Genomic DNA, 14,717 nt, shown 5'->3' with positions numbered 1-14,717 from the left:
AAACGATTCAAACACCAGGAAAAAAGTAGGGGCAACCATGCAGTCAGATTCCACCTTCCTACACCATGCAGTTCCCAAAGTGCACATAATGTAAATAGGTCAGTGGGCTACTGCTTTTTCAGAGAGATCCTTTTGTTACTTGCAGTTTATATGTTAAAATCCTAACATAGAACAGTGAGCTATTAACTTTTATCTAAGAGCTGCATACAAACTGCAAGGTATAAATTAGAGCGTTATGTATTTTCCCCCAGTCTTTGATGATCCTAATGTTACAAAAAGTGTTCTTTTGAACAGAAATCAATTCTGATTATTAAAGAGAACCCCGAACCATGGTATTACGTTTTAAATTCTGAGTTTGTGTTTCTCCAGACCAATCACTATTAAACTATACAGCCTACTAGTATAGTTGTGACTCCCACACCTTGCAGTCCTTAGTCTTATGTAACATTTTCTATACAGTGATTTACACACAAATTGATTGTCTCTGAGTAATGTGTGTGATGTAAAGTGCTGTGACACCCTACACTGGTATGAGTGGTGCTGTAAATCAAATTAAATGCATCTGAGAGTGTGGTTATGGAGACTTGAGGGGCACTGTTAAAGGGTGGTAATGAGGGAATCCATGGCAGAGGTGGTCATTGGGGGGGAAATAACAAACATTAAGGCACAGGGCACCACCAGTGCTAAGGCCGGCGCTGACCTTGAGGCCAGTCTGCCTCACCCATAGGTACCTCCATTGGCCTTGTTTCAGAAGTAGTAGCTGCGACTCACCAGGGATTGGCAATGCAGAATTTGCTCGCACACCAAACTAAGTTCACAAACTTCACAGTCTCTCTCTCTGCTATTCACAAGCACTTTTAACATGTGCTGCTTGCTGTGGGGCCATTGGAATAAAATATGCAGCAAAGGAGGACAAAATGATGCCGCAGTGATGTCTAAATTATGCATTAAAAAATGGCGGCAGTACGTCTATCTTTTATGCCAATGTGATATGTTTGTGTCTTGGTCTTGCCTTTTAAGATGTATTCCTAAATGGTGCTGTGTTCTTTGTTGCAACCGAAAATCAATAAAAAATGGTTATAAAAAAAAAATGTCTATTTACAGATCCCGGGTACAGGCGCTATGGTACCTCGAGAGGCCTAGTTGGCACTATATTGCAATGAATCAACACAGAAATTAAATCCGTTTTATTTTATATTCTCTCGGGGAGAGATGCATTTCCTTCCCCTTTAAACCGATGTCTTTTCTGTAGAAATCACGAGCATCTTCTCCCTCCCTGCTCCATCTCTGCCCTCTGGAAAGTTGTTCCTGTCTGGACACTGCCCTGTATGTGAGGTGTGACCCCTCCTGCTAAAGGAGCCCCTTAGAAGCCGCTCCCAGGTGTGAAATCTCCCTCCATTGTGAGGGGGAGGGCAGGAAACAAGGCTCTGCCCTTTGCGAAAATCCCACGGCCCCTTGAGTGACAGCGACTAGACACGCCCCCTGGGGGACATTGCACATAAAGAGCTGCTGGGCCGGGTGTGGAATGAGACACCAGCGCTGACTGACCCGGGCGCACCCAAGCTGCCCCAACCCGACGGGCTCGAGCTTCACCCCCCACTCCGGATTCAGCGCATACTACGGACTTACTCCGGGATCGGCCCCCACACTCCAGGCTCATCAACCCGGACTCACTGCGGATTCAAACCAGAATCACTGCGGATTCAGCCCGCCCTCAAGACTCGCTCCAGGTCTACTCCAGCCTCAGGATGCCGGAGCCAGGGAAGGCACCGGAGCCCCTTCACTGTTCCATTGGAATCCTGTCCATCTCTGCAGGTAGGACCCATACTGCTTCGTTTAAATAGCGCTAAAATCCAATTGAGGTCAGCAAGCGCTGTGTGAATTGAGGGTCCTGGGCTCTGTTTTAGATAAGTTGTTTAGGTATCATTTGGGTGTTGTGTTGATTTCTGAGGCCCAAGAAAACCGATTACGATGGGGTTACGCAGGGCTTTAAGTGGAATGAAAAAACTGGGGGGGGGGGGGGGTCTCTTAGAGGGGCGAGGCCAGTGTAATCTAAGGGAGTGGCTTAAAACACGTAGGCCAAAAATCTGTGCTAAACATTGTGTGCCGCCCAACTTGTATTTTGCTTTTTCTGTTATTGCATCTAGATGTTTGATGCAACAAGTAACCTCATACCTACAAGTCAGGACTATTGGCTTTGTCAATGGCTGTTAGTTGCATAAGATAAATGAGCAGCAACTGTGGCTTGTATATAATATTGAAAAAGCTTCCACTTAAAGCCCTGGTGACACCACGACAATGTTGCTGTTTCAGAAAGAGAAGGGAAATCTTAAGCGAAAATTTAATTTTTAAAAGGATTTCCCTTCCCCATCAACGCTTATCTGGCATTACGTGATGCCGTAACTTCTCTGCTAGTGAGAAGTGAGCACGCGCACGTCGATGGGCCCCCTAACAGTCCGGTAAAAACGGACCACCTGCGCCAGGGCGCATAATCGAGCCCCATAGGGCCCCATTTAAAAACACTACCGGGACTCGGCACCGGTGAGGCCCTGCCCACTTAAAGCCCTGGGTTTATGGGAGCCGGGTCCTGGTAGAGCTGGCGGGAGTCCTAACATGCTATCTTCGCGACTGTTTCAGCTCTACCGGCCTTCTGAGGCAGAAGCGTCTCGGGAAGACTTGGGTCCCCTATAGCTCAGCTCATATCTGAATACAGCCATCACCTGTAACCGATCATCAGTAGAATAATAAAGTGAACCGGTGTTTCCTGGGTTAACTGCCGTGCTGCGGAGATGTAAAAGGAACAGGTGTGTGTTTGTCACGGATGTCTTTTGTGTGTCTCCGGCTCTTCTCAAGATGGGAGAGAGGCTGGTGTGAGTGCAAGTTATCATTTCATGTTTGCCAGTCTGTTTCCAGATTCCCTCCTAAAGAGGGACCCTGGCGGGCGTGTTTTATTTATCACTGCATCATGACTGTCTTTGCTGTTCTTCCAGGCTCCCTCCTGCTGGCAGTGACGTCATACAGCTCCTCCAGAGCCACGCCCCTCATTCCCAGCACATCACTGGGGGTCCTGCTGGTCATATTGGCAGCTCTGCTGGGATATACAGGTGAGATCACATGCGTGGGGTTCAGGGGAATTAGGGAGGGAGGCACACGGCTGAGACTGTGTGCGACACAGTGCTGAAATACACCACGATCGCTTCAATGCGCTTATGACAACTCGATATGGGAATGTAGTGCTTGAAACTAATGCTGGGCGTATATGCCCCGAGGGGAAATCTCCTCCTCGTGGTTATGAATGAGAAGAGAGAGACCCGTTCTTCTTTCGGAAAATGACAGGAAAGTAAACGTGTCGAAAATCCTGGTGCCAGTTCTGTAGGATAATCTCCCGTTAAATACTTTTTACAATTACTTTCTTTCAATGATTCTTCCCCTCTGCAATCACGTCTCCTTTCTGTCTCTTTCTCGCATTCCTCATACTCCCGTTTCCGTACATTCATTTTCTGTTTTTCATTCTAACTCGTTTCTGCTATCGCACTTTTTATTCCTTTGTCACGCTTTTCATTGTCTATTATTTACTTTTCCCTTCTTTCTCTCCTCTTTGTTCCTCCTCTTTCCCATCTCTTTATCACTCCTCCTTTTTCCATCCTCTCCCTTTTCTTTGTCTAATTTTCTATATTTAGCTCCTCTTTCTTTTCCACTCAATCCTCTTATTAGCACGTTGTCTCTTGTTTCGTTGTATAGTTCCCCCTTTTTCCTTAAATGCTTTTCTCCCTTCTCTTTCTGTCTGATCTCAGCCCATCTTACCCAATCTTTCATTCCTCTAATTTCCCTTTTTTGGCTTTCTTTCTCCAATTCCATCCTTACTATACTACATTCTTCCTTCCATATCCGTTACGCTCTTTCCCATCTCTACCTTGTCACCTACTTTTCTCTAATTTTCTTCCTTTTATTCTTCTCGCCCACAGGAGTCCGCAGGAGCCGTGGTACTGTCCCCTTGTTTGTGTCCTTCTGCCTGACGGTCTCAGCGCTATGGTGCTCTAAGGGAGTGATCCATATCCTGGATGGACAGGGGGTCCTCAGCGGGTCCCTTGATCTTCGTAATGCCATGGTCCCTGGTCTCGCAGCTTTCACCCTGGGACTGCTCATCATCAGTCTGGTGGCCATCCTTCAGAAGGAGGCTGCCCTCGCCATGATGGCATTGGCCATCTCACTCTCCGCTGCCCATGAAACCGCCACATACTATGACAGTAGCTTTGGTGCCTCGGCCGTGGCTTCTAACCACCTCATCGTCTGTCTCGTTGGGGCATACTTTGGTGGAGGGAGGCTCCTTCATATAGTTACTGGGAAGCTGGTCACCCTCCCTGGCACAGATCTGGCTACGGCTAAAGCCATCACCCAGGGCTCACCCATGACCTCCAGCAGCAACGACCTGGTCATCATTGGGCTGACCTTGAATATGGTGTCCGCCAGCGTCTTTGGATGCAGGGTCCTGGGAGTGACCACCAGTCTCTTTGTGGGGCAGGTTCCTTGGCTATGGATGGCGGGGATCTTCCAGATCGGGGTCTGCATCCTGTCGTATCGATCCTTGGATACCCTGGCGGCCACCTTCTTTGGCTTCACCTCCATCCTACGGTTCGCTGAAGGGTATTCCTTGCTCTACCAGTTCTGGCAGGCAACTGAACCCATTTTCCCTGTCCCATTACTGGTGGTCTTTCTGCTCCTGTTTATGGTCTTGGCTGTCTTCATGGCTGGTAGGAGCCTAGTGGATGGGCTATATCTGTTGTTTTTTGTGACCTACTGCATCGCTTTGGCTTCGCGTCCCACTGGTTTCTTCCATGGTGGACCCCAAGGAGTGAATGTGGCTATTTACGTGGCTTCAGCACTTATGACACTCATTAAACTTTACAACATGAAAGCGGCCACCAAGATTCCAACAGGGGAGGGGATTGTTAAGAGACTGTTCACACCTATTAGCATGTTCAAGTTGCGTCAAGAAAAAGACCTGCATGTTCCTTACCTCGGCTATTCTAAGTATGCTGACGGAGAGGTGCTTGGCCACGCAGGCAGCATTTTGGCTGCCTTTGCAATCACCATTTCTGTGGACCCAACAGATGCACGTGCCACTGTCGTCCTACCGTGGGTGGTGGTAGCTGGAGGGCTTCTAAAATTTGTCTGTGGCTCTGTGGCCTTCTCGCGGGGTAAGACCCTTGAGAGCAGCACCTTTATTCTTTATGGAATTATGTGGGTCATCTGGGGTCTCACCAGGTATGGTGGCCTCTATGGCCCCATGAGGGGCTTCCACGTGGCTGTGGGTATCATCTGCTTCATGCTCTTGAATGGGTTCATTATTTTCTGCACGCTGTTCCTAAGCAAAGCCTGGTTCCTGTATTGCCTCACCTTTGAACTCGTCCTCGTCAGTTTTCTATTGGACGCCCTCGCAGCCCTCCCAGTTGGGTATGACATTGCTGTCACCATCATCTTTGGCGTGGTCAGCTTCTACTGCTTCCTGGCTGGGCTCGTCAGTAGCACCTTTGAAGAACCCCAGCTGCCCATGGGCCGCCCACTTCTGCAGCTCCCGGGATTTGGGGGTGGAGCCTCCAAGTGCCCCCCACCTTCCTGCCAGGAGGGCCACATCCGTCAAGCAGATCGCAGGTAAGGAGATTCTGGGGAGAAATTCTTTTTCTTTATGATGTTGGGAAATTTAAAACTCTACTAATTAGCTGCAATTTTTACATGTTTCCATTCTTAGTGTAACAAAAGTTGTACATTGCTTGCTGCTAACTCCTCGATAAAAGGACTTCTATTTTAACCTCCAAGTCACATTTTCTTAAATGACAGTCATATTATAGTTCATACTTAGTTCTAAAATGTATTCAGGGGTAAAACTATGATTACAACCCTTACAGACAAATATGAGATGCTCTCCTCTATCATTTTACTAATAAGAATTCTGTCTAAATTAGATGACATCTTGAATGGAGAAATTATGTTAGATTTTGAACAATCAAACTTTCTGAATGAAAGACTTCATAATAGTGCTTGCCATCTATAGCCAGGACTTGTGTGGCCTTAACCTCAGGATCAGCTCACTCTTTGTATTGTTTGCTGCTTGCACCCCTGGCTACAGGGGAGAGGGCTGTGCTTGCATATTCAAGCTGCTCCCCATCCAACCCCAGATCACACGTTTTTTACCTCCTTGCTGTCCGTTTACCACTGTAATGTATGCTGCTCTTGCAGCCCTGTGGTTTGAGAGGACTACAGTGCCCAGCGTGCATTGGGGTGGTCCTGTATTAGGATCCCACTGAGACCTCTTGGTTGATAGGAATATGTTACTCTCTGTCTCATATCCATCTCTACAGTTTTGACTTGGACGCCAATGTCACCTGCCCCATGTCATGAGGCCCAGTGTCCCCACTCCTGCTGTTTAGCCAACGGTACTTTGCATTCTGGGACTCATAGTTCCTCCTATTCCTGGGTCCTGCCAGCCCCAGGATGCCAAGTGCTGTTGGCTAAAAAGCTAGACTTGGATGAGGGTGATCCTCATGACATGGAGTCCGCTATCAGCTCTACAGCCAGGCCTGAGCGGAGTTGGGAAGTTCCATAGGGAAGGTAGTAGTGATTTACAAAATCCCCAAGTAAATCCGACGACATTCACTAATTTCAGGACTGAACTTACTTTAGTGAGCTCAGGATGATGGCTCTGTTTACCTATAATCATTTGGTTCTTGCTCTTCTGTTGCAGACATCATGAAGGACGGAGGAATCTGTGGTGTCCCCACAGACACGGTGTATGTGGTGGTGGGAGCCTGTAACCGCCCTGCGGCCGTGGAGAAGGTGTTCAGGTGAGTGTTATCATCAAACCCCTTATTTTCAATCAATAGTGAATATTTTAGATTGATGACTTCATATAACCATGGAAATGAAATAACCAAACACCAATTACACTGATGAAACTCGAAAGAGAAACCACCATATACCAACAGCGCGGAGTACCCCTGGAAATGAAGTAAGCTTAGACACTCCTGAAAAGAAGAAATCGAATGTCCTTATAACAGTGGAGAACAGATCAGCTGTGTCTCTGTCTCTCTCTTCTCTTTCCCCCCCCCCCGTGAAAAGGATCAGAGTCCTGCTCTATATGACTGTATACATTGTTTTCCATCATGTCTCTGCTGGTGGTCTGAGGTTGGCTAGAATCTCAACTATGGCTCCTCCAATCCCAGTAAGGCAGATCTCTTCCCATCACTCGGTTGACCTGTCTTGTTTCCTTCTAGGACCAAGCTGAAACCCAAGGACGCCCCCATGTCCATCTGGATCTCGAACTTGAAGCAGCTGGAGCCGGCTAAGCACCTGTTCAGCCCTCTGCTTTGGGACTTCATGCAGGTGGCCTGGCCTTCACAGATGAGTCTGGTCATACCAAGAGGTGAGCAGGGGGGTCAGTATCTGTGTGCACATGAAGACCAGCAGATCCAAGTTCATGACTACAAACCTAGGGGGGGAGATGAGGGAAGTACTACCCATCATCTTGATACAAACCTACCTCCCACAAAGTGACTGCAGACTAGGACCCAGTCCCCATCCACCACCAGGCTTCAATGCTTCATCTGTATATAGACCATACGTGATCTTCAGCTTCTTTGTAGGATTGTTTCCCTGTCCCGTCATGTATTTTGTATTTTTTTTTTTTCTGCACCTGTTTCAAACATTCACCACAAACTCTGAGTGTGATATGATCTGTTACATTAGTCACCTATCCTGGCACCACCTGTGGTTTATCCCTCATGCCTTTATGGAGGTAGCCCCTACATTGCCTGTAGCATGCATATAAGACTAGTGCCTACATACTGCCTGTTCTGTGAATCTACGGAGGAACTTTAGTGTTTATCTGGATCTTGTGAGGTCTTGTAAATATTCCGGTCCTTAAGTGCAGAGCGCCTCTCCATTATCTACCCCCACTCATAGGAGGAGCCCCGTCTGCTCCCTAACCTGTATCTTTGTCTACAGAGAGTGAGCCTTTCCGCATGGACATCAGCCAGGGGTAGCAGAAGTGACATCACATGTCGAGTCTCGCCTGCAAGCATTCACACAACCTACATTTAAAATCATTTTGCTTTACTTGCCTCATCTGCCAAGGGAAACTTTTTACCAGCTAATGGTACACCACTTTTATAACCCTAATTGTAAATAAGGAACTATTGTTTGCTATTAGTGTAATAACAAATTTGACAGATTTCCAAGGGTACCCAATCACTTGACCAGAGTTATTTTGTAGATTTTTGCATCATGCAGGACTCTCACATTTGTGGTTAATTTTTAAGTGGAGGGGCCTATAGCTTTCCTTAGGAGCCTGACGAGGGCATTGCTGAATGCTGGAGTTTAGCAAATACTAGCGCTGTCTGACCTCTCCACCTCGTGCCTCTTTCCACAGCCCTGCACTTCTTGTCTCTTTGTCTCATCTTAAACTTTCTTCACCTCTGCCTTCATTGTCACGGTTTATCCTTTCTTTCTCCCCCCCCCCCCCCTCATTTCTCCTTTTTCTGCCTTTGTCCAAGTGTGACGATGCAATAAAGCTATGGTGCCTGGCCATCATAGCTGCCTGCCCAAAATAAGCCCTGCTCACACCTGTCTTCTTGAACCCACAGGGGAGTGGCTGCAGTGCTTCGGACTGGAGGACTCCGCTAAGTACATTGGCACCGCAGAGAGCATCGCCATCCGGATCCCGGATTGTTCTGTGACCACGTCCCTGATTGACCTGGTGAGTAGTCTGGTGATAGTGGATGCCAGCGCTGACTGGGCATGGTTGGCACTATTCTGCCACCAGTGATGAGCATGACTGCCAGTCTGTTGCACCCTCTGCAGGGGCATGAGTGTCACTGAGCTGCCAGTACTGCTCAAGCATGGGTGGTATATACATTTAAGATAAGTAAACACATCCCTCTGTCTCTTGGAGAGGGTGAGGAGTACACCTCTGTGCCCAATAAAAGTGAGTTGGAATGCAGAAATATTTCCATGCTCTCTGAGGACGGGGGAATGAAGTCACAGCCCTAGGCCCAGGAGGGGGTAGGAGTGAGGACACCTCCATGACTTCTAGAAGGCAGAACTCCTTGGAGGGTGGGAGGCTTAGCAAAGTTAGGGATTTGTTTGTGTGTGAGAGGGCTACATATATCTAAATGTCCAAGCAGGTTGACCAGTAGAAATATTGCTCTTCTCTCCGAGTGGGGAGGGTAGACACAGGGCCATTTTAGTCTGAAGGTGGACATTTGGACACATCCCTTATCTATTGAAAATTCAGGTGATAAACCAATGTGTACAGAAGGATTAAGTGTGTACACAACGTCATGCCTAAAGAGGACCCTGGAGATGCTTGAACACAGCTTTAAGCCCCTTCAACACAAGTGTGTTGTAGATCTCCACTAGGTGTGTGGATATAAAGGACATCTGTATGGCGTATGGAGACCAGGGAGGATGGAGAAATGTTCCTGATCCTGAAGAAGGTGGATGTGTTGACATATTTATACACCTAGCGTTTTTTTAAATTATTATTTTTTCTCTACAAACCCAGTTTCTTTCACCAATTTATGGTTGTGAACAATGTTTCTCAACAAGGCTTCTGAAAACTTCAGCAAAGCGGGCATGAGAAGGTCATTAGATAAACAGCCTTCTGGGGGTACCATTAATCTTTACATTTCAGGCATTAGTTCTTGCAAGTCAGTGGCCTAGATGCCACCTGGTCTGGCCTGGACTGTACAGTTAAGTACGGGCTGGTGAAAAGACGGCAACCCTAACAATGGGGCAGGTTGTATGTTGTGTAGTAAACGATTGGACGCTGGGATCTGCCGTGGTTGTCACCTCGAGGATCCTTTTGGAATATAGATCTAGAGTAATCTCAAAAATTCATCAACTCAGGCACTCCATCCATCACTTCCTTTTAAACAGATCTCTGTGCCATAGCAACTCGTGTCTGACAAGCCTCCATCGCTGAGGGTCATTAGATATATTTGCTGTAAAATGGTCATTCACTATCGTATACCTATATTCAGGGATATCACATAAATTTATTTGATTTCTCAGCAGATACTTATATATTCTAGCTGAATACAGTATAGTTTACAAAATGTTTATGGAGCAGCAAATGTGTTTTGGCTCTTCCACTAGGGGACAGGGTGATCCTGCTGTGCGCTCACTACTTTCTATCCCACACGGAGTTGTGAACTGCTATATTCACATATGTGTGAATGTGTCTGTGTAAGCTGTGAAATAAGTAATAACCCTCTCTGTTTCTTTGTGTCTCACCAGGTTGGGCCCATTGTGGTCTCATCAGCCAATCCAAGCGGACAAGCTGACACCACTCACCACAACCAAGTGTACGCCAAGCTGGGAGACAAGGTAACTACCATTACCAACACAAGAGGTGTATCTGAGGAAACTGTGTTCAGAACCTAGAGTGCAAATAGAACACAGTCTTTTGCGTGGCCTGCACTGAACAGATGACATTTATTAGGGGTAATCTCTATTTGCACTGTCCATTATCCTGATGAAAGTAGGTTTTTCTACGTAGTTCTGATTCCGACACTAATGTTTAGTAGTTTTTTTTTTCATCAAACATACACTGCATAAAGCTTACAAAGGTGACCTGGTTTAAGTTGCTCCATGGGACAAGGTGAATTTTGACAACTTTGTTTACGGACTGCAAAGCAGTTTAGAATGATGTGATGGTTGCCTTTTCTATATCTAGGGAAGATCCCAGTGTAGGATGTTGAAGGTGTGTACTGTATGTGTGAGGGATACCCACAACAGGGTGAGGAGATGCGCGCACACACAGTATCTGAGGGTGGTATTCTGATTAGGATGATGAAGATATCTGGGATGTGCGGGCGAAAACCCAAGTAGAGAATTGCTGAGGGGTGTACTGTACCTGTAGGTGATCACCACTACAGGATGATGAATAACCATGCTGGGGAACTCCAAGATTGGCCAATGTTTATTTAAAGTACTGGAACATCAGTTCTGATCCTAGATCAGGATGGTAAAGACGCAGGCTGTATCCAGGGAGGATCCGAGTGGATTGTTGTCCATTCAAAGCCTCGGGCAGTTGTGAGCAGTACTTGTAGGAAGGAAAGATGGTGGATATAAGTGAAGGTGTTGTGTGATGTCACTAATACTGCAGTGAAAGTGAAAACTCTCTAGTGTAGGAATACTGGTCGATAGGGGAGATGGAACCTTACATTTAATAGGTTTGTGTTCTCCTTAAGCACTCCAGAGAGTAATGACTGGACGATGATACAACCAAATTATTTAGTAGTCGTGAGCTCCCTGTTGCGGCGCCCACCATGTCTTTGGTGGGAAGGAGGTCCAATTAGACCATGAAATGAAGATAATGATGCCATTGGTTTAGTATCCGTGGAAGGCCCACAGCTGCTTGCGTTATGGGAGTCTGTGGGTGGTGATCTTGCGTGTTGATTTTCTCCGCAGGTGGATGGAGTCCTTTGCAATGGGCCTTCTCCAGAGAACATCGCCTCCACCATTGTCAACTGCACCAAGATTGACAGTGGGACCATCGGGTTCTTCAGGATAGGAACGGTGCCCAAATCCCACGTAAGTATTGTGTGTGCGTGCTGGTGCATCTGTCTCTGTGTGTGTGTGTTTGTCTCACTGCAACTGTGGTTCTTGTGGCAATGTGCGAGAGATACTGATAATGTGCTAGCATTTATTTAATTAGATTATATTTTTATAATCGCATGGTGAGTGATGTCAGAGTGAATAGGATGGAGTGGTTGATGGGAAGTAGTCCATGTAAACCTCTTAGGTTAGTTCAAGGCAAGTCGTGTCATCCAGTGGCAAATACTAGGAAGACAGCTGGCCACTTGCTCTTGGAAGTTGGGAGAAGAGAGTGGAAAGGCGAAGATTCAATGTCTTCTGAACATGAGGAGAGAAGTAGAGGGAGTGTGGAGCCTAGGATGTTGGATATCCAGGGGTACTCTGAGGGGGGAGGCCTGTGGTCAGTCATACTTTGTCCAAACGGTCACCCCTAAGAAGTCATGACATTGCTCTTTCAGTAATGGTGCCGGTGTCTCTCTGCAGGTGCTGCAGCTGTTCCAGCAGGTCCAGATGAAGCACAGCTCCGGTTATGTATCCAGCGCCTTCACCGAGGTCCCCTTGGAGCCTCCATACTTGTCCAGTTCCATCACAGATGACACGCTCTCCATTAGCTCTGAGGACCCTTCCCAGCAGTCGTACGTCAATGGAGGATTCAGCATGGAGGATGAGAATTTGTGATGGACTTGTGTGTTGAGATGTCCACCTAGTGGCACAGCAAGGGTGCCAGTGACTCTAGTCGGAGAAAGGCACCACTACCCTATGACCAGGTAGTAAAACAGTCCTCCTGGGATGTAGTGGAACTTGAAGGCTGGTGCCATTAATAAAAATGCAACAAATCTTCAACCTCTTGGGCGAGTATTCCAAAGTCCTAGATGGCAGAGACCGTGCCTGTCTCGCGAAGGTCCACCCTGTGTCTTGAGTTTGATATCACACACCTGTACTAAAACTCTTTATTCAATATGTTCCCTGTCGCCTTGTTTCAATGAGTACATCCTATTATTGAGGTTTGCTAAATGTGTATTTATTTTGTATATTAATAAACTCCGTTTTTAACCTGTCATTCTTTCTTTTTCCTTTTCTTTCATTATACCCCCCCCCCCATCCGTTCAATATTCTATCCAGTTCACAAGCTAAATATACCATTTTACATTCTCAAAAGATCCTACGACTCTTCATAGCACTTCACCGACTAGGCACTTTAGTTCGAGCAGTGTGGAGTGGTTGCTGATTCTAGTTCTTGGCATGACCGATCGCATCCACCCCTGAGGATTCGTTTCACACACGTAGCCCATTGAATCGTGGCTTGGCGCTGTAGCTGACGTTGAACTGGTTCTGCCCTCTCACTCTCATTCTGACCGATGCCTCAGTTTTTGTGTGCGAACACTCTGGGTTCCCTTTACTGGGATCAGAGTGATGTGCAGGGCTCCATTCTGTAGGCCTTTACTAAACACACAGCGGTCCACCTGAATCTTTACATAAACTGCATACGACTCTCCCACAATCGTGAAAGTTCTCCCACATCAGTTCGAGCTCACTACAGTGCAAAAATATGGCACAGATCCCTCTGAATGTAAACTTTAATGCCCCAATTCACCAAACAATTTAAGTCCATGTCCGCAGGTTCCGGCCTTGCATGGGCGCAGATTTACAAACTGTTGACATTTAAACAGATTTCAAGTCTTTGAAAACCTTTTGTGAATTCCACCTACACAAGCTTTTGTGCATGCTTACTTGTAGATGGTGTAAAATTACACAAGAAGGCAAAAACATTCTGTCAAGTAATCATTGACAATTTTTAAAATGAGAAATGGTAATTGTACTATTTTATCCACCAGCTTCCGCAGTTTGGACATTCTGCGGCAAGGCAGCCACCACGGGAAGTGAGTGGATTGCAGGCCGCTGCTTTATTCTATCACTTCCGTTTCCCCACAGGGTCAGCAGCTTTATGTTTGTGATGAAAGGGAAAGGGCTGCATGAATGCTTCTAACCAGTATTGGTCCAACAATGCAAGGTGAGTTTTACATGATCATGCCTAGCCAATTCCATTACACGAATTCAGATTTAAGGGCATGGAAATTTGGTGATTTGTCCAAATTCCCAGCAAGTTGAGCTTATGCAGAGACTAATTAGGCAACCTGCTTTCTAGACCAAGGGGTACGTCCTGGATAATCAACTACTTTTCAGAAGCATCTGTCTTCATTCCTGATCAGGCAGACGGAATTTAGAATGCTTAATTAATGGCCCAATTATGCTATGGACAGAGAGTGGGAAGGTTAATAGAGGGAAAGGCAGAATAGTGTGAATACGATTTCACATATCCGCCCCCCCCGCGCAAGCAGGCATCCACTTCTGTCTTTTTGCTGCGATCAGCTGTCCTGACAGAAGTAGATGCCTGCTTGTGCCCCGGGGGTACTGCAGGACAGCCGTTGGCATTTGCAATGCAATAGGTCTCGCATTTATGCGAGTTTGCGCTATTGACATTGCAAATGACAATGCCTTTTATATGTTTTAAAAACGAAAACCAGAATAAAAGGAATTGCCATTTGCAATGTCAATAGCTCAAACTCGCGTAAATGCAAGACCTATTGCATTGCAAATGCTTGTTATTAAGAGGGAGGACCGGTTTAAGTTGCCACTCTGCAGCAAGACTCTGTCCAAAGGTAAAAGTTGGACTTGATGGGTTTCCAACTTTACACTCTCTCAAGATCTGTGCTTTAGAGGTAATCGTGAGAATGTTCCTTCTTGAAAAGTTTCAGGTGTTGAAAGTGGAAAGGTGCTTAGGAAGAACAATGCATTAATTGCAGTGAAGAAAATTAAAACACAAACCGCACAATGCTCACCGAGCCCTGTGATAAGCAAGCATTGGAGTAACTGGGTGTGATGTCCTACAGATGAACGTGCAAGTGCCATCTATCATCTGAAGTGACGGCTAGGGCGGTCCACCTCGAATCTGGGGAACTGGGTTTGAGTCTCGGCAATGGCGCCGAACATCCTGTGATTCTGGGCAAATCACTTAATCTTCCTGTGCCTCACAAAACCTGAATGTGTGTCCTCATGTAATGTAACTGGTGCTATGTAAAGCGCTCTCATACCCTATTCGGGTCAAGTTCGCGCTATATAAA

The 14,717-nt window shown here is 46.5% G+C and overlaps 1 pseudogene across 1 annotated transcript; it reads left to right on the top strand.

Moving 5' to 3' along the window:
- Nucleotides 1-1,538: 1,538 nt before the first annotated feature.
- On the top strand, nucleotides 1,539-12,655 carry LOC146789119 (uncharacterized; annotated as a pseudogene). The gene is made up of 9 exons (XR_014970024.1): nucleotides 1,539-1,815; nucleotides 2,991-3,104; nucleotides 3,966-5,652; nucleotides 6,743-6,842; nucleotides 7,272-7,420; nucleotides 8,640-8,752; nucleotides 10,294-10,383; nucleotides 11,470-11,592; nucleotides 12,079-12,655. The product of XR_014970024.1 is annotated as an uncharacterized LOC146789119 (transcript).
- The last annotated feature ends 2,062 nt before the right edge of the window (nucleotides 12,656-14,717 follow it).

This window comes from Triturus cristatus, chromosome 10, assembly GCF_964204655.1.
Source record: "Triturus cristatus chromosome 10, aTriCri1.1, whole genome shotgun sequence".
In the NCBI taxonomy this organism is placed as follows: Eukaryota; Metazoa; Chordata; class Amphibia; order Caudata; family Salamandridae; genus Triturus; species Triturus cristatus.
Note: the sequence above shows the minus strand (reverse complement) of the source record. Positions and strands in the feature narration are given on the sequence as shown.